Raw genomic sequence first — 23609 nt, 5'->3', positions numbered from 1 at the left:
AAGATTGTCTAGTCCAACCTCCCTGCCAGCGCAAGGTCACCTAGAGTAAATCACATAAGAACACATCCAGGCAGATTTGACTGCCTCCAGAGAAGGAGACTCCACCACCCCTCTGGGCAGCCTGCTCTAGGGCTGTGTCACCCTCAAATGAAGAGTTTGTTCTTTATGTTTACATGGAACCTCCTATGTTCCAGTTTGTGTCCATTGCCCCTCATCCTGTCGCTGGATACCACTGAGAAGAGTCTGGTGCCATACTCCTGAAACTCCTCATTGATGAGATCCCCTCTTTTCCGTGCTAAACAGCCTCAGGTCTCTCAGCCCTTCCTCATAAGGTAGGAATTCCAGGCCCCTCAGCATCTTAGTGGCTCTTGACTTGACTCTCTCCAGCAAGTCCCTTGTTCTTCTTGATCTGGAGAGCCCAGAACTGGACACAATACTCCACATGAGACCTCACCAGAGCAGAGGGAGAGGAGAACCTCTCTAACCTCCCTCAATCTGCTGACCACACTTTTGAGGCATCCTAGGATGCTATTGGCTTTCTTGGCCACAAAGGCACATCACTTTACTTATGGTGACCTTGTTGTCAACCAGGACTCACAAGTCTTTTTGCTCAGAGCCTAGCCTGTCCATCCCTGGTCAGCTCTTACCTCCACAGTAACAGAGGAAGGCTGCAGAGGGACAGGTTCCAAAGGCCTGAAGTGATAGGATGAGGTGCAATGGTTTGAAATTAAAGAGCAGATTTAGATTAGATGTTAGGAACAAGTTCTGCACCTCAAGGCTGCTGGAACACTGCAACAGGTTGCCCAGGGATTTGAGGCCCCACCCCTGGAGATATTCAAGGTGAGGCTGGACAAGGCTCTGAGCAACCTGATCTAGTGGAGGATGTCCCTGCTGATTGCAGGAGGTTTGGACTGGATGACCTTTGGATGTTCCTCCCATCCCAAATTCCATGATTCTGTGATTTCTGGACATAACCTCTGGCATGAAGAAATGAAAGGTGACCTCAGTCAAGCAGAGCCACCCTGATGACCTCCTTCCCTCGCTGTTCCACTGAGGTAGAAAATCAGTATTAGTGGAGCAGTAAAGTGCTTACAACTGTGGCTGCAGACCCAGTGATCTGCACTGATGTAGGTAAATTGCTGACCTCTCTATCACTGCTATTCACCATGCAAAAAAGCCCCTGGGCTTGCTCTGCAGCTTAATAAAACCTGTGGGGAATTGGCAGCAGGCTTTGCTTGCTTCCAGCCAGCCTTTAATGTGGAAGCCTGGATTTCCTGGAGGGAGAACTGCATCGTTTAGAATAATTAGTGATTTACATATAGAGTTGTCAACAAAGATACAGGGGATGAAGTTACCAAGATGAAGGCTTGCACCTAGCTCAGCTGCTAAGTTGGATTTGGATTTCATGTCAAAACTCTGTGGTTTTTAATTCTGCTCACACTTAGGCAAGTGGCCTGAAGCAGCCAGCTAGAGGAGAGCACTAAATCCAAGGATTTAAATCACTGCTTCCTCCCTTCCCTGGCAGATTTAAAGAGCAAGCTGGCACTAAGGCTTCCAAAATAATATACTGCTGAACCTGACACAGCAGAGGACTCAGCTTCCAACCTCACACTAGTCCAGGTGACTGCACAATTACAATTAACCTCCTGCCCGCTGTGCCTAATGAGGAATGAGCAGCTGAATGGCAGGCTCAGAAGAGCACACCACCACACCCCCCCCAAAAGGCATTATTTCTGATTCTCACAGATGTAAAAAAAATCCTTTTCAGTTAGAAAAAAAGCCAAGAGATGCTAATTTTAGGTTTGCTTCCATGAGAAATTAATAACCCTTGCTAATCCACATGCAGGCAGGTGCTGTCAGGCTTCTAGCAGCAATAGGATTCATGGAAGGCTCCTACCCCCACAGCACTGTAAGCAGGAAAGTGCTAAATGTCCTCTGCTCCTATAAATCTGGGTGCAGAGCACAGAACATGAATTTTGTCCGTGCTGGAGAAAAACAAAGGTAATAGAACCTCAAAATAGCATGCAGGAGGTTTTGGCACACTTACAGAGCCATAGAATGGTTAGAAGGGACCTCTGGAGATCATCCAGTCCAAGCCCCCTGTCAGAGAAGGATCACCTAGGGGAAGTCACACAGGAACCCATCCAGGTGGGTTTTGAAAGCCCCCAGCCTGCCTTTACACAGAGTCTCTTTACAGAAAAGAAATAAACACAAACAGAATGTAACACAAACAGAATGTAACACAAATGGGCTAAGGGGGGGTCTCCTGCCACTCTCCTCTGCCCTGCTGAGACCACATCTGGTGGATTGTGTCCAGTTCTGGGCTTCTCAGTTCAAAAAGGACAGGGATATACTAGAGACAGTCCAAAGGAGGCTACAAGGATGACTGGGGGACTGGAACATCTGTCTGATGAGGAAAGGCTGAGAGACCTGGGACTGCTCAGCATGGAGAAGTGAAGGCTGTGAAGGGATCTGATCAATGCCTATAAATATCTGAGGGGTGTCGAGAAGAAGGGGCCAGGCTCTTTACAGTGGTGCCCAGTGACTGGACAAGGGGTGATGGATACAAACTGGAACACAGGAAGTTCCACCTCAACACAAGGAGAAACTTCTTCACTGTGAGGGTGCTGGAGCCTTGGAGCAAGCTGCCCAGAGAGGTTGTGGAATCTCCTTCTCTGGACACTTTCAGGACCCATCTGTGTGTGCTCCTGTGTGACCTGCCCTAGGTGACCCTGCTCAGGCAGGGGGGTTGGACTTGGATGATCTCCGGAGGTCCCTTCCAAGCACTAGCACTGGTTCTGTGTTCCTGTATTAGGACAGTTCAACCTGCTGCCTGATCAGGGAATCAGCTCCATGAATTCTAAAGCCATGACATTTCCACTAATCTCCCCTTTTCAGCAGCAGAGGAAGCCACGGCTTTGCTATCTCCGTGCTGATCATTTGCAAGCTGAGTTTATTATCTGCTAGGCTCTGGATTTATCTGGGAGCTTTAAAAAAAACCCCACAACCCAAAATATACTGCCATGCTCTAGGAACTTCTGTGTGGCTTCCTCAGAGAGCTGTGTGTCATCCTGGAGATGGAGATGAACAAATGGGGAAAGTAGCTGTCATCTCTTTTGGAGCAGAGCAAAAAAAAATATAAATAACCAGATTGCTATCTCCAATTTCCCTTCAAGGAGGCTGCTGCTTAAAAGGTTATAAACCAGGACACTTCAGCTCCTGCCTTCAACTTCTCATCTTGCCTTCTGCAGGTCAAATGTTCCTTTTGTTGTCAGATTGCTCAAGCTTGCCCTTCTGGAGGGTGGGATCAAAAGCATCCTGATGAAAGTTGCAGATGACACCAAGATGAGTGGGGAGGTTTGCACCAGAAGGGAGAGACAGAGACAGCCTCCTCCACATATACCCAGACAGGCTGAAGGAGTGGGCTAGCAAGAACATGAAAGTGTGGAGATGGCACTTTGGGACATGGTTTAGTGATCATGGTGGTGTTAGGCTGGAGGATGTACTCAATGATGTTAGAGGGCTTTTCCAACCGAAACAGTTCTGTTATTCTGTAGGGAGAATAAGAGGAACAAGATTAGGGTCTTGCAGGGGTGTGGTTGAGGCCCCACGCCTAGAGACATTCAAGATCAGACTGGATGTGGCCCTGGCCAGCCTGCTCTAGCTGGAGGTGTCCCTGCTGCCTGCAGAGGGGTTGAACAAGATGACTTCTGAGGGTGCCTTCCGACCCAGAGCACTCTGTGACTCAGTGAATTTTGCAGGTCATCCTCTAAAAACCCCAAAATTGAGCCTGGCATTTTAAAGGTCCCAAGCCACAAGGTATTCTCACTACTCAAATGCCAAAAGACTTTGGCCTCTGATGTCCGCTAGGAAAATAACTCACCCCACAGACCTCTTGGGATGCAGACTCCTCTTGGCCTGAAGGACAGGAGAAGGCTACCAGAGGGTCACCAAAGTCAGCCCTATACATACATTAGCACAAGGCTGCAGTTAACAGCCTGCCCACAGAGAAGCTGCCACTCTAGCACTCAGTAACCCAACCACGCTCAGCCACACACAATCCATTATCCTGCCAGCCCATTTCCCAACCCCTCTTTCAGGGGAGAAGAGAAAACCCCAACACAAAAGCATGTAATGGAATAAAAGGGTGGGCACATTTGGGTGCCACAGCAGAGCAGAATTGATGCTGCCCACACAAACCTGGGGTTGGGAAATAATGTATTTATAGAAGTACATTAAGACCAATTTAGAAGAGGTTGATTAGATAAAGTAATGCTCACTCAGGCAAGCCTAAACAATTTTCTGATTTCATTGAATCAGCAATAATGTACTCCTACAAATGCAATAAATATATATCCAATCATCCCCTTGTTCAGTGACTTCTCCCTTGTTCCTTTTGCAGTTGGCAGCATTTGGTTTAGGTTATTTTCAGAAAGGAAAAAAAAACAACAACCAACAACAAAACCATCACCAAAACCCAACCAAACAACAAGAAACCCCCCCCCCCAACAAAGAAACAAACCAAAAGAAACCCCACAACAACAACAACAAACCAACCACAACACATCAAACCCAACTCCCCCCATTTAGAAAACCTTCCCTTCCTGGTAATTTTATTTTATCTATGTGCCCTGAGGCAATATTGAAGCAGCAAATGTTTACTTGGTAACACCACCCAGAAGTCTTCCAGAGGGGACCACAAAGGAAAACTATTGTTCTCCTGGAAGACCTGGGATAGGATGAGGGAACAGCTTTGAGCTGAATGAGGCAAGATTTAGACTGGAAATTCTTGACAGGGAGGGTGGTGAGACACTGGAGCAGGCTGCCCAGGGAGATTGTGGATGTCGCCTCCCTGGGGGTGTTCAAGGCCAGGTTGAATGAGGTCTTGAGCAACCTGGGCTAGTGGGAAGTGTCCCTGCCCATGGCAGGGGGCATGGGACTGGATGATCCTTAAGGTCCCTTCCAACCCAAACTATTTTATGATTCTGTGACTGTCAGACACTGGGAGAGCCTACTGAGAAAAATGCAAAAGGTTCCTTCTCTTTTCACCCATGTGCATGGGGAAATCAAGCTGCTCTCCATGCACAGCAAGGTTTGGTGCTGTGGCTCGAGCCAGCTCCCCTCACACCTGGCTCTAAAACAATGAAATATTTTAAATATTTTAATATTTTAAAATCACTGCAATTTGTCATCCAGAAACCAGCAGCAGGTTTCCAAGTCATGACTGTTTGATTGTCATGACCTCACCTGCAGCACTACTCCAGCTCTGGAGCCCTCAACACAGGAAGGACATGGACCTGATGGTGCAGAGAAGGGCCAGGAAAATGGTAAGAGGGCTGGAGAACCTCTGGTGTGAGGACAGGCTGAGGGAGCTGGGGTTGTTCAGCCTGGAAAAGGGACAGAAGGGATCCTCAGCATTAACTGCAACCAACTCTAGTTGAAAGGCAACCCTGCTCATGGCAGGGGGTTGGAGTAGATGATCTCTGAGGTCCCTTCCTACTTGAGCCATTCTGTGATTCTATGAACAGGATTCTGCACCAGCAGCCCCCAGGCAGTGCAGGTTTCCCTGCACCCCACAGCCCCTGGGTGAGCCCCAAATGCAGGATCCAACCAGCTGGCACTCAGATAGACTGAGAAAATGAGGGGCTGCAGGCAAATGAGGGTCCTAGCAAGGCAGCTAAGCATGCAAAATCCTTTTGTTTTCTGCTGTGCAGAGGCAACGTTTGCTATCAGGCCACCAAGTGCTCCCCTCTGGGGTTCATGGCACTGTGATTACTTCTGATCCAAGACTGCCTTCAGCTCAGCTCCCTGCCACGCAGCTATTTGGATCACAGACTCCCCTGGCCTCCCCCCTCTTGTCTCTACTCTCTTCCATTATTTATTTCTTCTTTACAAGCAATTAATATTTCCTGATAGCAACCTGGAGTGGGGGGCAGAATTGTATTTGTCATCTGCTTTCCCTGCAAGGATCTGCTGCTGAGGTACAAAGGCAGGTAAAATGTTGCTGCAGTGATTTCACAGAAGATAGGCATGGGGACATTTCTGCTGAAGGCCAGAAACTCTGCAGCTGCATCTGTGCCCAAACTCAATTCACAAGGGTACAAATCTGCTAGAAGCCTGCATCATAGAAATCACAGAATGACAGAATCAGTTTGGTTGGAAAAGATTACAGAATCATAGAATGGTTTGGGTTGGCAGGGACCTCCAAAGCTCATCCTGTCCAAGCCCCTTGCAGTCAGCAGGGACAGCCTCCACTAGATCAGGTTGCTCGGAGCCTTGTCCAGCCTTACCTTGAGTATCTTCAGCTATGGGTCCTCAACTCCCTCCCAGGGCAACCTGTTGCAGTGTTCCAGCACCCTCATAGTGCAGAACCTGTTCCTAACATCCAATCTAAATCTGCTCTTCTCTCATTTCAAACCACTGACCCTTGTCCTGTCACTCCAAGCCCTTGTCAAAAGCCCCTTCCCAGCTCTCCTGTAGGCCCCATCAGGTACTTGAAGGCTGCTCTATGTTCTCCCTGGAGCCTTCTCTTCTCCAGGCTGAACAAGACCAGCTCCCTCAGCCTGTCCCCATAGCAGAGGTTCTCCAGCCCTCTGATCATCTTTGTTGCCTTCCTCTGGACACACTCCAACAGGTCCACATACTGCCTTTGTTGAGGGCTCCAGAGCAAGATCATTGACTCCAACCATTACCTACTATCAAACCATTTAAGAAGAGAGACATTTTTCATCTCATGGTACAAATTCAAATTTAATAAAGGTCATTACTGCAGCAGGCAGTTAGTATTTATTTTTTTTTTTGTGTCCCAGAACCAAGGCCAGCAAATTTCTGGATTCAGTAACAGGAGGTTTCTGAGCTGCTACCCAAGCTCTCTCTATCCTAGAAAGAAAATGGGCAACATGCTTTCCAGTGAGGGTGGTGAGACACTGGAATAGGTTGCTCAGGGAGGTTGTGGTTGCCCCTGCCCCTCCTCTGGAGGTGTTCAAGGCCAGGCTGGATGAGGCCTTGAGCAACCTGGTCTGGTGAAAGGTGTCCCTGCCCATGGCAGGGGGGTTGGAAATGGGTGATCTTGAAGGTCTCTTCAAAGCCAAACCTTTCTGTGATACTCTCTCACAGACAAGGAGTGACTGCAGAAAGCATAAAATCCGTAGTGAGGGGAGAAGGCAAGTCCTGATGGGAAGGTGTGGGGGGTTTGCTGGAGGGGATAACCCCCACCCCCCAAAAAAAACAAAAAGTAAATCATCAAAACCCCACAACTTTGCATAGGAAAAAAAAAAAAAGAGAGAGAGTAAGAAATGCAGGAGCAGGAATTGCTGGTACCAGTTAACACAGCAGTGCTGTTCCCTGGAACTACAGTGACCTTGCCAGGGAAATTAAGATATTTCCTCCTCCTGCCTGCTTTTTGCCTGCTTTTGAAGGATTTTATGACAAGCAGCAGCCCATAATGACTCATGTGTGTACAGAGATGAAGCCTAATATAAAGCTCTTACCATTACTGGGCAAAGGTGTGAGGAGGGCAGACAATTGCCCTGTCCTAACCCCTCCTGCAGCCAGCACAGCAAGCAATTTACCAGCACCACAAAACTTCATTCACTTCCCTTGCTGAGTGACAGCCCTCACAAGTCTTGTTATTGGCCTGCTACCAGGTGGCAAGGCAATCATCTCATCTAACAAGGGATAAGAAGAGAAACTTCCTCAATCCCATTACCTGCAGGACCCTTCCTCCCCCAGGATGAAGATTTGAGTGTGTTTGTGGCACAGATGTCAAAAGCATTTCTGACCCTTTTAAATAACTGGCAACCCTTGCCTCTAGGTGAATGCAGTGGGACAGTTCTCCTGCAGATGCACAGATTTGCTTCCAGGAGTTCAAAACCATCAACAGCTGGAATTTCTGGAAGTTTTGAGGGCTAACCCACCTACCTGACTACCAGGCAAGGCCTCTGAGCAGACTACGCAGTCATTCAGCCCAGGTGCCTCCAGCATGCTGCTAGGAGAGCTTTTCTCTACAATGGTAAGAGGTTACTTTCACACAGGATCACACAGGATGTTAGGGGTTGGGAGGGACCTTTGGAGATCATCAAGTCAAACCCCCTTGCCAGAGCAGGACCATAGAATCTAGTGCAGGTTGCACAGGAACACATCCAGATGGGTCTGGAAAGTCTCCAGAGAAGGAGACTCCACAATCTCTCTGGGGAGCCCATTCCAGTGCTCTGTGACCCTCACAATGAAAATGTTCCTCCTCATACTGAGATGAAACCTCCTGTGCTGCAGTTTGCATCCATTGCCCCTTGTCCTATCACAGGGTGCAACTGAGCAGAGCCTGTCCCCTCCCTCTTGACACCCAACCCTCAGATATTTATTAAATCCCCTCTTCTCTTCTCCAGACTAAAAAGCCCCAGGGCTCTCAGCCTCTCCTCACAGGGCACATGCTTCAGTCCCTTAATCACCCTTTTAGCCCTTCATTGGACTCTCTCAAGTATATCCCTGTCCCTCTTGACCTGGAGAGCCCAAAACTGGATGAAATACTCCAGGTGAGGTCTTACTAGGGCAGAGTAGAGCGGGAGGAGAGCCTTCCTTGATCTGCTGGACACACTCCTTTTAATGCACCTCAGGATACCATTTGCCCTCTTGGCCACAAGGGCACATGGCTGACTCATGCAGAACTTGTTACCCACCAGGACTCCCAGGTTCATCTGCACAGGGCTGCTCTCCAGCACATCAGCTCCTAACCTGCACTGGTGCAGTTGATTATTGTTGAACCTTATTGGGTTCCTCTTTGCTCTCCAGTCTGTCCAGGTCTCACAGGATCATAGACTGGTGGGGGTTGGAAGGGACCTCCAGAGATCATCCGGTCCAACCCATGCTGCTAGAGCAGGATCACCCAGGGCAGATCACACAGGGATACATCCAGATGGGTTTTGAATGTCTCCAGTGAAGGACATTCCACAACCTCTCTGGGCAGCCTGCTACAGGGCTCCAGAACCCTCTCAGCGAAAAAAGTCTCTCCTTCTGTTCCCATGGAACCTCCCCTGCTCCAGCTTGCACCCATTGCCCCTTGTCCTATCATTGGACATCACTGAGCAGAGCCTGGCTCCATCCTCCTGACACTGCCCTTCATATAAACATGAATGAGGTCATGTCCCTAGTCTCCCTTTCTCCAAGCTAAAGAGACTCAGTTCCCTCAGCCTTTCCTCACAAGGGAGATATTCCATTCCCCTCCAGCATCTATGCTGAGCTCATTCAAGCAGTTCCCTGAGGTCCTTCTTGAACTGCGGGGACATGAACTGGGCACAATATTCCAGATGAGACCTCACAAGGGCAGAGTAGAGGGGAAGGAGAACCTCCTTTCAGGGACCTGTAGAGAGAAATGAGGTCTCCCTTCAGCCTCTTCTTCTCTAGACTAAACACCCCCAGCTCCCTCAGCTGCTCCTCACCAGACCTGTTGTCCAGACCCTTCACCAGCTTCATTACCCTCCTCTGAACAAGCTCCAGACCCTTGATGTCCTTCTTGGAGTGAGGGCCCCAAAACTGACCCCAGGGCTCAAGCCGTGGCCTCCCCAGTGCTGAGACTGTTCCTTTCTCTTGAGATTTTAGTTACAATTTTCTGTATCTGGTTGTGCTGGAAGAGGAGAAGTTTTCATCTCCTGTTTTTCGTTCTTGGCTGTGGTATGACAGGATTTTTGTGATGAAAAAGGTTAATTTATGCCTTGTAAACTGTTCTCGTGGCTTGGCTTAGTTTCAGTCCTTGCCCTGCTCTCCCTTCTCATTTGCACCCCAGGAGAATTTTGACAAGAAGTCCCAGATGCTGCTATAAATTAACCTAAAGGAGCAGCTGTGGTGCTGTATGGGAGATTTTTTGAGGCTATCTGAAGTATGTGCATCAGAGAATCGTAGAATGGTTTAGCTTGGAAAGGACCTTAAAGATCTTTTGAGTAACTCAGAGTGAAAAACAAGCAATGTTCTCACTAAGGTGGGAAGAGGATGCTCTCCAGACCAAAATCTTTGGAGGGAATCATATTTGAGCACCAGCCTGTGAGCCAAAAATGCACAAAGGAAAGAATCCATCGAAGTATTTCTCCAGAAATAGATTCACAGAATGGCTTTGCTTGAAAGTGACCTTCAAGGTCATCCAGTTCCAAGCCCCTGCCATGGGCAGGGACACCTCCCACTAGCCCAGGTGGCTCAAAGTCTCACCCAGCCTGGCCTTCAACACCTCCAGAGAGGGGGCATCCACAACCTCCATGGGCAACCTGTTCCAGTGTCTCACCACCCTCCGTGTCAAGAATCCTTCCTAATCTCTAGTCTCAATCTCCTCTCCTCATGCTTCAGGTTACATTCTGACTCTAAAAATAATCACTTTTAGAACACCCAAAGTTCAGCTTTTGCCAGGTCTCTTCCCCACCCCCCCTCACCTCCCACTTGTTAAAAGTGAAACTGCATTCCAGGTACAGATCATTTCTACAGAGCAGTCAGCTCTTGTTAGAAGGGGACTTTATACTTAACTTCACCCTGTCATCTTCTGTTGCTGTATTGGATTTGAGTGCATATGGCTTAATAGACGGCAGATGCTGCTTCACTAGGTGGTTTAGGAGCTGATGCTTCATCATCTGAAGGGGTTTAAAAAAAAAAACAAACAAAAGAGAGGCTCACCTGGGAAAGAACAACCCCATGAACCAGTAGAGGCTGGGGACTGACCTGTTGGAGAGCAACATATGGGAAAGGGGCCTGGTGGACAGAAGGATGCCCATAAGCCAGCAATGTGCCCTTGTGGCCAAAAAGGCCAAGGGCTTCCTGGGGTGGATTAGAAGGGGTGTGGTGAGTAGGTCAAGAGAGGTTCTCCTGCCCCTCTACTCTGCCCTGGTGAGACCACATCTGGAACATTGTGTCCAGCTCTGGGCCCTTCAGGTCAAGAAGGACCTCAGGGAACTGCTTGAGAGAGTCCAGCACAGAGCTACAAAGGTGAAGGCAGTGGAACATTTCCCTCCTGAGGAAAGGCTGAGGGAGCTGGGGCTCTTTAGCCTGGAGCAGGTGAACCTGAGGGGTGACCTCATTCATGTTTATAAAGATGTGAAGAGCAGTGTCAGGAGGATGCAGCCAGGCTCTGCTCAGTGATGTCCAATGATAGGACAAGGGGCAATGGGTGCAAGCTGGAGCAGAGGAGGTTCCATGGGAACAGAAGGGAAAACTTTTTCTCTGAGAGGGTGCTGGAACCCTGGAACAGGCTGCCCAGAGAGGTTGTGGAATCTCCTCTGGAGACATTCAATATCCACCTGGATGTATTCCTGTGTGACCTGCCCTGGGTGATCCTACTCTGGCAGGGACAGTTGGACTGGACAATCTCTGGACATCTCTTCCAACTTTTATCATTCTGTGATTCTTTATGATCCATTATTTTGTGGGTCTGCCACTGATTCAGAAGAGGAGACACCCTGAAGGAACTAAGTTGCCTGGCTCTAAACCAAAGAAGGGGCTCTCCTGCTTCTTCACTGGAGAAGGGAACTGGGCTCCTTCCTTTCAAGCCTCTATTAGAAAAGAGTGAAAATAACATTGAAATGGTATCTTGCACAAAGAGCATCATTTGCCCTCCACCTTTCTCCTGCCATGGGGAGGACTGAACCAAACGCACTCTGACTCCTTCCAGGGCTGCCCTGCCAGCCTCTTCATGCTCCAGTCATCTGCTCTCCATTTCACTGTCCCATAGGGTTTGGCAGGTGGATAGAGATATAAAAACACAACTTAACACACATTAGCCTTTAACAGCTGCCTCTGCCACCTGCAGAGCTACCAGCAGTCACCCAGCAGGGATATCGGAGGCTCAGAAACATGACAGATGTATCACCGAGTATGGTGCTACTCATCCTTGAGTAAGGGCAACCCTCAATATTGATCCAGGCTGGGAGATTATGAGATTGAGAGCAGCCCTGCAGAAAAGGACTTGGGGGTGCTGGTGGGTAAGAAGCTGCACATGAGCCAGCAATGGACACTTGCAGCCCAGAAGGCCAATGGTAACCTGAGATGCATCAAAGGCAATGTGGGCAGCAGATGGAGAGAGGTGATTCTGCCCCTCTGCTCTGCTAAGACCTCATCTGCAGTGCCCCAAAACAAGAGGGACATGGACCTAGTGGAGAGGGTCCAGAGGAGCCTATAAAGATAATCACAGGCCTGGAGAACCTCTGCTGTAGGGACAGGCTGGGAGAGTTGGTGTTGTTTAGCTTGGAGAAGAGAAGGCTCCAGGAGACCTTAGAGCAGTCTTCCAGTACCTAGACTACACAGGGGCTGGGGAGGCAACCAAGTCTACTTGAAAGGCTCCCAAGGGAGTTTGCATAGATGATCACTATCTTCAACAGAGAGGGCATATACAACCTCCCAGAGCAACCTGTTCCAGAGCTTCACCAGCCTCACTCTAAAGAATTTCTTCCTAATCTCCAGTCTCAATTTCCCCTCTTCCAGCTCGAAGCCATTGTTCCTTGTCCTGTCTCTCGAAGCCCTTGTCAAAAGTCCCTCCCCAGCTCTCCTGTAGCTCCCTTCAGGTACTGGAAGGCTGTTCTAAGGTGTCCCTGGAGCCTTCTCTTCTCCAGGCTGAACAGCCCCAACTTTCCCAGCCTGTCCCCGGAGGGGAGGTGCTCCAGCCCTCTGATCTCTTTGTGGCCTTCCCTGTATGCTTTCCAGTAGCTCCATGTCCTTCTTGTGCTGGGAGCACCAGAGCTGGATGTAGTAACTCCAGTTGTGGTCTCACCAGAGCAGAGGGGCTGAATCACTTAGAATTCTTTTTCAACCCAACCAGTTCTATGGTTCTATGAAGCTCCAGCCTCTCCCTGGAGAGAGTGTTAAATATCAGCTGCTTTAGACTTCTGCTTCTGGAAACACGAGATGCTGCCACCAACATGAGGTGAGAGGAGAAATTTGTGCAGAAATAGCTCACTGGAGCCCAGCCAAGCACTGACAGAGTTTGTCTCCGTAGTGCCATCAGAAAGGAACCTGCACTTTTCAAAGGAGAGAATTAAAGGAGAAAAAAAGATACACAGAAGATCTTCAAGGATGATCATGGTAGTGTTGCAGTTTGAGCTGGGTGCCCCCTGCAATGTTTACTTCCTGTGTCCAGAAGTCCAGCCCAGAGGGGTGGACACAGGAAATTATGTAGTATTTCCTACCACAATCCTTTGCACCACTATAAGATCCAGTGCGGAGTCTAGCACTATCTCTTTTCTTCCTCCTCCGTCAGCCGGTAACTGGGGGAGATGTCTCCTGGCTTTGGGCATTGCTAGGCCCAAGGCCACGGGGGGATGGGCAGTCTCAGATCTGGCCAGCTGAGACTAGCCTAGCAGTGGGAGGGGGAAGAAGGAGCCCTGGGGGTCTCGGGTGTACCCTCAGGTGGGGATGGGATCTCTCTGGGTCTGCTTTGGGATTTTTCTTTGTCACTGTGCTTTTGCTTTTCTGTAAAAGTTCACTGCTTTCTATTTAAACTTTCCATCACTTTTGCAATCCGTTTGTCTGAGTGTTTATTGTTGCCAGGGGTGGGGAAGGGGGCTGCCTCAACCCAGCGCAGGTAGCAATATAAAAGGACAAAAAAGAACCCCAAACCATAACCCATGACAAAGTCTTCACAGAAGATGCAGTGGCCCTGAGAAGTTCCCTATCTGGGTCTTCACACAGGCCAAGCCAAACAGCACAACTCAGCCCAGAGAGAAGTTCAGAAACATGAACATATGTCCCTCTACAGGCTGCTCCTTCAACACCTCCCTGATCTAAGGTCTCCCCGAAGCTCTCTCTTCTCCAGGCTGAGCCATGCATTGCCACATATATATAGAATCAGAGAACGGATTTGGTTGGAAAGGACCTCTAAGATCACCAGCCCTCCACTCTACAGCACCAGCCCGCCAAGCCACCAAGCCTCTTCAGGCCGTGTTGTTGTTTCGTTGCGGTGGGTTTTGATTCTCCGAGTCACAAACTCTCTGTAATGAAGCTGTTCAGCATTATGTTTGAACAACCAAAGCAGGGGCTGCCTTCCCCAGCGCTGAAGGGACAGCGGGGCCTGCCAGCGTGTCCTCCCTCAGCATCCGCCCCAGCTCTCTGAACCAACTGCCACAGGCTCCAGGAGCTTGCCCACACCACAATTTTCACACTTAGCAGCTGTAAAATTGTTGAAGCGCTCTCTTTCCACACGGCTGCTCTGTTATTAGTGCTCACTTTGCCATGCCACCTTAGTTACGGGCTTTAAATGCCACTTTCAGCACTTCCCGGGGTAACCTTGGCCATGAAATCGGAAAATCAGATCATTTTCTGGTCTGTTTTCTTCTTTTTTCTCTGGATGAGATTAGATTTTGCCACGCTTGACTGACAAACCTCATTTGGATTCTGGAGGAGACCAAAGCCCTGACCTCCTTAGGAAGTGGGAGGCAAAGATGTCTCAAGTAATGATGAGAAAGAAAGAGCTAAATTCAACATACCACATAACAGGCAATTAGTAATTAATTTGCACTGAGAGACAAACAGGCTTGCAAAATATGTTCTGAGAGAGCCTCCCTGTCAAAGCCTAACTGGCTCAGGTTGGAAGGGACCTCAGACAGCATCTATGCCAAATTCCCTGCCATGGGCCCGGACACCTCTTAACTAGACTTGATTGACACAAGGCCTCATCCAATCTGGCCTTAAATACCTCCAAGGAGGAGGCATCCACAACCTGCCTGGGCAACCTATTCCAGAGTCTCACCACCCTTGTACTGAAGAGCTTCTTCCTAAGATCCAGTCTAACCCTGCTCTTCCTCAGCTTCAAACCATTCCCCCTTGTCCTGTCTCTAGACACCCTGATGAAAAGTTCCTCTCCAGCCTACCTGTAGGATCCCTTCGAGTATTGGAAAGCAGCTCTAAGGTACCCCCTGAGTCTCCTCTTCTCCAGGCTGAACAACCCCAGCTCCCTCAGCCTGTCCCCATAGCAGAGGTGCTCCAGCCCTTGGATCATCTTTGTGGCATCCTCTAGACTCTCTCCAACAGCTCTGTGTCCTTCGTATGCTGGGGACACCACAACTGGATGCAGTATTGGGGATGGGGTCTCAGCAGAGCAGAGCACATGGGCAGAATCCCCTCTCTTGCCCTGCTGGCCACACTCCTTTTGATCCAGCCTGCCACACAGCTACCTTCTGGGCTGCATGAGGGCACTGCTGGCTCATGGAGAACTTCTCAGGACCCAACACCCCCAAGTCTCTTTTTTCAGGGCTCCTCTCAACTCACTCTGCACTCAGCCTGGATTTGTGCCTGGAATTGGCCTGACCCAGATTCAGGACCTTGCACTTTGACTTGTGGAACCTCATACAGATGGCACTGACTCACTTCTCAAGCCTGTCAAGATCCATCTGGATGCCATCTCTGCCCTCAAGTGAGTCCAGAGCACCGCACATCTTGGTGTCATTTGCAGACCTAATGAGGTTCCCTCATTGCCACTGCCCACGTCCCTGACAAAGACATTAAACAGCACCAGACCCAGTACAGACCCTTGATGAACTCCGCTTGTGTTTGGTCTCCACCTGGACATCAAGACATTGATCACAACTCTTTGAGTGCAACTATCCAGCCACTTCCTTGTCCACCCAGCAGTACATCTATGCAGTCCACTTCTCTCCGTATTAGAGACAAGGATGTGTGAGAGGCAGTGCCAAATCCCCTGCACAATTGGGATGCCTAGTTTCCTTGCTCTTACAGTGATGCTAATCCATCTCATCTGTGTTATCTATTTCTGTTGGATTTATCTCAGCAAACCACAACTATGACAACTAGAGAGGTGGGGGTGGGCTCTTAAACCTTTTAACTCAACCCAGCAAAGCAGGAGCCCGGCAGTGTTTGCAAGCCTTATTTTCTAAGCATGGTTAAGTGATTATTTGACCTTTCTGTTGCTATTATCTCCCGACAGCTCATTGTGTTCCAAGCATGTTATCAGTGTCGCTTCACAAAGGCTGCCAGGCTGCACATCAACCGTAATGAACAACAGACAAATGTCAACAGATTTCATTTCCAGGCTTTAGTCATGCTCCTGCTGAAAACTTAACATCACATTCAAGAGTGCGATGGAATAGAATTCAAAGTGACAGGGCAAAAGCACAGATGCTCCACCAAGGAATGGACTTTAAACTGGTACATACCCAGGCTTGGTCCACAGATCTTGAGGAGAAAGTTTTGGGGGTGCCAGTTGGTGACAAACTCACCATGAGCCAGCAGTGGTCACTTGCAGCCCAGAAGGCAGCGCTGCACTGGGCTGCATCCAAAGCAGTGAAAGCAGCAGGGCAGGGAGGGGATTCTGCCCCTCTGCTCTACTGAGACCCCACCTGCAGCACTGCATCCCTTTCTGGTGCCCCCGGCATAAAAAGGACATGGAGTGCTAGGTTCCAGAGGAGGCCACAAAGATGATCAGAGGGCTGGAGTACCTCCTCTGTCGGGACAGGATGAGGGAGTTGGGGCTGTTCAGCCTGGAGAAGAGAAGGCTCTGGGAAGACCTTAGAGCAACCTTCCAGTACCTGAAGGGGGGCTACAGGAGAGCTTGGAGTGACAGGACAAGGGGCAATGGCTTTGAGCTGGAAGAAAGAAGATTGAGACTGAAGATTAGGAAGAAATTCTTGACAGGGACAGTGGTGAGAGAGTGAAACAGGTTGCCCAGGAAAGCTGTGGACCCCCTGCCCCCACCAGAAGACTTCAAGACAAGTTGGATGAGGCCTTCAGCAACCTAGTCCTAGGGGCAAGTGTCCCTGCCCATGGCTTGGACGTTGGAACTGGATGATCTTTGAGGTCACTTCCAGCCTAAACTATTCTATGAATTTATGAATCTATTAAGTGGTGACCTGGAGGCAGCAGCTGCTGACACCCTGAAGCTTACTGCTGGTTAATCAGGAATAAAAAAAAAATGCATGAGAGCAGCAGAAGTGCTTAGCACTAAGATGCTCATTAAGATAATTATTCTCAATATCATCAAAGAATCATAGAATGATAAGGGTTGGAAGGGACCTCTAGAGGTCATCCAGTTCAACCCCCTTGCAAAACAGGACCACATAAGGGCAGGTCACACAAGAACTCATCCAGGTGGGTTTTGAACATCTCTAGAGAAGGAGACTCCACAACCTCTCTGGGCATTCTGCTCCAGGGCTCCAGCATCCTTACAGCAAAGAAGATTCTCTTCATTTGTGGTGGAACTGTCCTGTGTTCCAGTTTGTATCCATTGCCTCTTGTCCTATCACTGGACACTACCGAAAAGAGCCATCCTCATCCTCTAGATCCCTACCATTTAGATACTGACAAACAATGATAAGGATCCCTCTCAGCCTTCTCCAGACTAAGCAGCCCCAGGTCTCTCAGCCTTTCCTCCTCACACAGATGTTCCGGTCCATTCATTGGAAAAGGTAAAAAGTCAAACAATATGCAGAGCCTGAAAATATTAGCAAGGAGGAGGACTAAAACAAAAGCCCCAAGAAGGCTTATTCAAAGCATCACAGAATGGTGGAGGTTGGAAGGCACCTCCAGGGTTGCCTAGATCAGGCTGCACAGGGTTGCAATGTTCAGGTTGGTTTTGAAAGTGTCCAGAGAAGGAGACTCCACAACCTCTCTGGCCAGCCTGCTCCAGGGCTCCAGTACACTCAAAATAGGAAAGTTTCTCCTCACGTTCACATGCAACCTCCTGTGTTCCAGTTTGTGCCCATTGTTCTGTCACTGGGCACCACTGTAAAGAGCCCTTCCCCATCCTCTTGACTCCCACCCTTTAGCTATTGATCACCACTGATCAGATGTCCTCTCAGACTGCTCTTCTCCAGGCTGAACAGCCACAGGTCTCTCAGCTTTCCTCATTAGACAGATGCTCCAGTTCTGTCATTGTCCTTGTGGCCCTTTTGAACTGGGGAGCTCAGAAGTGGACTCAGTACTCCAGGTGTGGCTTCACCAGGGCAGAATAGAGGAGGCGGAAAACCTGCCTGGACTTGCTAACCCTATTGTACTTGATGCACCCCAGAATCCCTCTGAGGACCACTTAGGAAGCAGTTGTCCCAGCAGAGGTGGTGGATTCCCCCCCAATGGACAGTTCAAAGACTCAGCTTGACAGGGTGATGGGCCAGCTCATTTCAACTCTGCTGTTATTCAGCAAGTGTGGACCAGATGGTCCTTGGGTCCCTTTCAACCTGGCAGATTTTCCCAGGAAGCTGTTCATGGAGAGGTTTGCACAGCTGGGGAACACGGAGGGCCCATCCTAGGGAGCAGTTCAGAGAAGTGTGGCAGAGAAGAGCAAGCTTGCAATGGGGCATCATCAGCCCTCCAAAGCCAGCTTCAAAACCCCCTCCAAAGCTGCCATGCCACTGCCACAGCAGGACAGGAGGCCAAGAGGCCATATTCCTCAAGTGCCTGTTCTTCTTCATGTCCTCCCAGACAAGAAACACGATAAATCACTTCCACAGTGTCCTTCCATGCCCTTAGCTCTTCCTTCCTTGTTTTGACTTCTCTCTTTCCCAACCAACTCATCCTCCCTGCCTCCAGTAGAGGCGTATTAAGAGCATGACATTTCCTATTTGATGCTACAAAGTCCTTTATCTATGCTGGCCTTGTGTTTGATCTTCACCTTTTCTGCTTATCCTATGCTTTTGTTATGAATAAAATAAAAATTAAAGCCAGTAAAGGTAATAAAGTAAAATGAGCTCAGGAATGAATATCTTGGGCATTGCTCACAGAAGGAAATTAGAACAAGTTCTGTAGAGTTGCATTTTTTATTGGGCAGGATATTAATCCACAGATGCCTTCAAGACTCAAATTGAAGCATCTTTTTATCACTTGCGGTGGCACAGGGGACTGGCAGGAGAAAGAGATGTGTATAGTCTTGGAAATAAAGCCCTCAGATACTGCAGCGATGGAGGACATCAGTGGGTGAGTAATAAACACCAACCTGACCATGCCAAAGTTCTGCCCATTCTCAGATGTCTTCATAGAATCATAGAATCAATAAGGTTGGAAAAGACCTCAGAGATCATCAAGTCCAACCTGTCACCCAACACCTCATGACTAATTAAACCATGGCTTCAAGTGCCACGTCCAATCCCCTCTTGAACACCTCCAGGGACAGTGACTCCACCACCTCCCTGGGCAGCCCATTTCAATGGCTTCACTCTTTGTGTGAAGAACTCCTCACCTCGAGCCTAAACTTCCCCTGGTGCAGCTTGAGACTGTGTCCTCTTGTTCTGGTGCTGGTTGCCTGGGAGAAGAGACCAACAACATTTATTGCCACCAGGATAATCTGCTCCATCACTTTCCCTGGCACTGAGGTCAGGCTGACTGGCCTGTAGTTTCCAGGTTCCTCCATCCAACCCTTCTTGTGAATGGGGACCACATTGGCCAGTTTCCAGTCACCTGGGACCTCACCGGTGAGGAAAATGATGGAGAGCGGCTTGGCCAGCTCATCTGCCAGCTCTCTTAGCACCCTAGGATGGATTCCATATGGTCCTTCTAAACAGTCCCTCCCCAGCTGTCCTGTAGGTCCCCTTTAGAGCTCTAAGGTCACTCTGAAGCTTTCTCTTCTCCAGGCTGAAAATCCCCAATTCTTTCAGCCTGCCCCCATAGCAGAGGTGCTCCAGCCCTCTGATCATCTTGGTAGCCTCCTCTGGAGGAGGTCTACATCCCTCTTGTTTTGGGGACCCCAGAGATGGATACAGCACTGCAGGTGAGGTCTGAGCAGAGCAGAGGTGCAGAATGACCTCTCTCCATCTGCTGCCATGATGCTTTTGATGTAGCCCAGGCTGCTGTTGGCCTTCTGGGCTGCAAGTGCCCGTTGTTGGCTCACGTCCAGCTTCTCATCCACCAGCACCCCCAAGTCCTTCTCTGCAGGACTGCTCTCAGTCTCATCATACTCCAGCCTGGATTGATATTGAAGATTTCCCTGACCTAAGTGCTGGACCTTGCACTTTGCCTTATTGTACCTCATGAGATTCTCCACAGCCCACCTCTCCAGGACTCTCTGAATGGCACCTATCCCACCTTTCAGTCTTATCAACCACACCACTCAGTTTGGTATCATCTGCACACTTGCTAAGGGTGCTTCAATGTCTACCTGTATCATTGATGAAGATACTGAACAGTACTGGTCCCAGTACAGATCCTTGAGAGACACCACTTACCTCCCATCTCCATCTGGACATCAAGCCACTGACCTCTTTGGATGCCATCATCCAACCAACTCCTTACCCACCACACAGCCCACCCATCAAATCCACATCTCTCCAGCTTAGAGAGAAGGATGTGTTGATCTTCAGAGGGACGCTAAAACTAAGTAACTTGCACTCCAGCTTTTTATCTACCGAACCTTCCATTTTGGACACTAATAAAATTAAAACTCTCTGCTTCTGCCTGTAGCAGAGTGCTGTCTTTTCTTCTCTGCATTACAAACAGCCTGCTTTACAAGCTGCATAATTCATGGATAGGCAAAGGCAAAAAAAAAAAGAAAGAGAGAGAAAAAAGAGGGAAAAAAACAGAGGAAAAAAAAACACCTTAGCATGATTAATAAGTTTCCCATTCTTACTTAGGTCACAGTCACTCCTGCAAAGACATCAATAAAATGTTTTAGAGTTAAAGAACAAATCAGTCACTGACAAGATAAATCACAGCAACAGCCAACTGCTTCCCAATTACACTGGAGTTTTGCAGAAGTCGTCCTGGAGAGCTGCCCTTAATTGGCATTTGGAGTTGAGAGCACTACCACCAAGCTGGCAGAGCAGTCTACCTCGACTGCAGCAAGGGTTTTGATGATGTCTCCCCTAGCATCTTCATAGGTAAATTCAAGAACACTGGGGTAAGTGATTGGACCCTTCAGTGGGTTGGAAATTGGCTCAACAACAGAGCTCAGAGTTGTGATCAGCAGCACAGAGTCCAGATGGAGGCATGTGGCCAGTGGTGTTCCCCAGGGACCAGTGCTTGGCTTAGTTTTGTTCAGTATCTTCATCAATAACCAGGATGAGGGGACTGAGTAGACCCTCAGCAAGTTCACTGATGGTGGCTAACACCCTGTCAGGCTGTGCTGCCCTCCACTGAGACCTGGACAAGCTGGAGAGCTGGGTGAAGGAAAACCTCATGAGGTTCAGCAAGGACAAGTTCAAAGTCCTGCAGCTGGGGAGGAACAACAGCAGGCACCAGTACAGGTCAGGGGTTGTCCTGCTGGAAAGCAGCTCCATGGAGAAAGACCTTGGAGTCCTGGTGGACAGCAAATTCTCCATGGGACAGCAATGTGCCCCTGTGAGCCAAGGGGGCCAAAAACAGCCTGGAGCACATGAAGAGAAGGGTCCACACTCTGCTCTGCCCTGGTGAGGCCACACCTGGAATGCTGTGTCCAGTTTTGGGCTCCCCAGTGCAAGAGAGACAGGGATATGCTGGAGAGAGTCCACAGAGAACTAAGAGGATATCTGGGGGGACTGGAACATCTCTGCAGTGAAGACAGACTGAGAGAACCTGGGGCTGTTTAGTCTGGAGAGGAGAAGTCTGAGAGGGGATCTTCTCAGTGTCTATAAATATTTGAGGAGTGGGTGTCAAGATGCAAGTGCCAGGCTCTTTTCAGTGGTGCTCAGTGATAGGACAAGTAACAAAGGATACAAGCTGGAACATAGGAGGTTCCACCTCAGCATGAGGAGACACTTCTTTGGTGCTGGAGCCCTGGGGCAGGCTGCCCAGAGAGGTTGTAGAGTCACCTTCTCTGGAGATTTTCAAGACCCATCTGGATGCATTCCTGTGTGGCCTGCACTAGATGATCCTGCTCTGGCAGGGTTGGACTGGATGATCTGTGGAGGTCCATTCCAATCCCTCCCAGTCTGTGATTCTGTGAAATGTTAAAGCCAAACAGGTTTTATCATCCTAATCTCGTCTCAGCCAGTCATGAACTCGAGCCAGGAAAACCTAACCCAGTTATTCCTGGAACAAGCTGAAGCACTGAGCACTTGGTCTCATCTGCACAAGGTTTGTTTCTGCTTTCCTGCCACTCTTGCCAGGTCTCCTCTTTTCACCACACTGGGTATTTTACATTAAATGACCCAGGAGGATCCACAACCTCCAGCCTTCTTCTCTCTTTTTTTTTTTTCCCCTCTTCTCTAATTAGCTTTGCAGGCTTCTCATTTGCCAAGCAAAGCTTGGAAATGAAAACCAAAGGCTCACAAATCTGTGAGGCAAGTCAAGGAGCTCCACAGATAATCAGGGATTGAAAATTCGTAGTTTTCCAGCAAACTGCATAAGTTCTGCCTGCCTCCATCTGCAACACTGCAGCACCATTAACTGCCAGGAGCAACAACACTCAACTAACCCTCCACCCAACTCCTCTCCCTCTTTGCCCACAGTCCCATAGCTCCTTCTACATGACCACCACATGGTAATTCCAGCTGGTCACTCTTGGCTTGAGCCAAAATGGAGCCCATCAGTTGGAGACGATCCCCAATCCTTTAACAGGCTGCCCAAGGAGGTTGCTTCCCTGGAGGTTCAAGGCCAGGTTGGATGAGGCCTTGAGCAACTTGGTCTAGTGGAAGGTGTCCATTCCCGTGGCATTGGCTTGCAAGTGGATGATCTTGAGGGTCCCTTCCAACCCCAACCATTCTGTGAATTTGTGATCCTAAAGGTCTCTCCCAACAGAGACCATTCTGTGATCTTCCCCTCCCACCACCAGAAAGCCTCACAAAGCCACAGGCTGGGTTAGCATGGAAACTGTGAGCTCTACAGGAGCCAGGCTCACAACGTTTGCAGCATGAATTCTTTATGTCCCTAGTTAACAGGGGAGAAGCCTTCCTGAAACAAATCAGCTCCTGTTCAGTTCATTACTTCCCATGAAAACAAAGACAAAAGAAAATTACAGCTTTTCCCACAAACACCAGCAAATTCCCAGCCATTGCTGCCTGTGGAGGAGATAAAGTCAAGGATATTTGATGTAAGCAGGCGCACACCAAGCCACCTCCTGGTTTCCACCACTCGCTCTTCATTCTCCCATGTTCTATCTGATTTCCCCTCCAGCAGGACCCCTCAGCAGTGTATTATGCAAAGCAGGATCATGACTGCTGTTTGCAGTGTCCCAGGCTCCTCTGCTGATTTATGCAGCCTCCTCTTTCTGCACAGGCTCACAGCCATAATCGAGAGCAGCAGCTCCTAAGGGAGCTCCCCAAGCCCTGCAAACAAACCTAATAATCTCCCTCTCACTTTCCACAAACTCACCCAAAAAGTCAAGGAAGAGTATCCACTACAAGGCTCTTGTGCTGCTTTTATTTCTGTGAGGAACCAGAGGAAGGGAAGGGTTGTGGATTTCTCTCACAGAATGGTTTAGGTGTAAAAGCCCTTTACGGCCATGGGTGTAACCCAGCACACCACCTGAGCACACTGCTGGGTCCTACCAAACAACCTGCTGAACACCCCCAGCTCCTTTTCTGCTGGACAGTTTCCAGCCACTCTGTCCCAAGCCTGAAGCACTCATGGGGTTGTTGTGACCCAGGTTCAGGACCCAGTACTTGGCCCTGTTGAATCCCATACAATTGGCCTGGCCCCATCAATCCAGCTTGTCCACATCCACCTGTAGAACTTTTCTAACTCCAAGCAGCTTGCTGCTCCCTCCTAGCTTAGTGTTGTCTGCAGACAGG

General features: G+C 49.1%; 1 protein-coding gene across 8 annotated transcripts in view; it reads right to left on the bottom strand.

Moving 5' to 3' along the window:
• EPHA5 (EPH receptor A5) overlaps positions 1-23609 on the bottom strand; it is a 210182-nt gene that overhangs the window by 114051 nt on the left and 72522 nt on the right. The gene's annotated exons all lie outside the window — the stretch shown is intronic.

The sequence above is a fragment of the Melanerpes formicivorus genome, unplaced genomic scaffold (genome assembly GCF_026170545.1).
Source record: "Melanerpes formicivorus ecotype bairdi unplaced genomic scaffold, bMelFor1.0.p_v2 SCAF_4, whole genome shotgun sequence".
Classification (NCBI taxonomy): Eukaryota; Metazoa; Chordata; class Aves; order Piciformes; family Picidae; genus Melanerpes; species Melanerpes formicivorus.
This window is presented reverse-complemented; position numbering and strand designations above follow the sequence as displayed.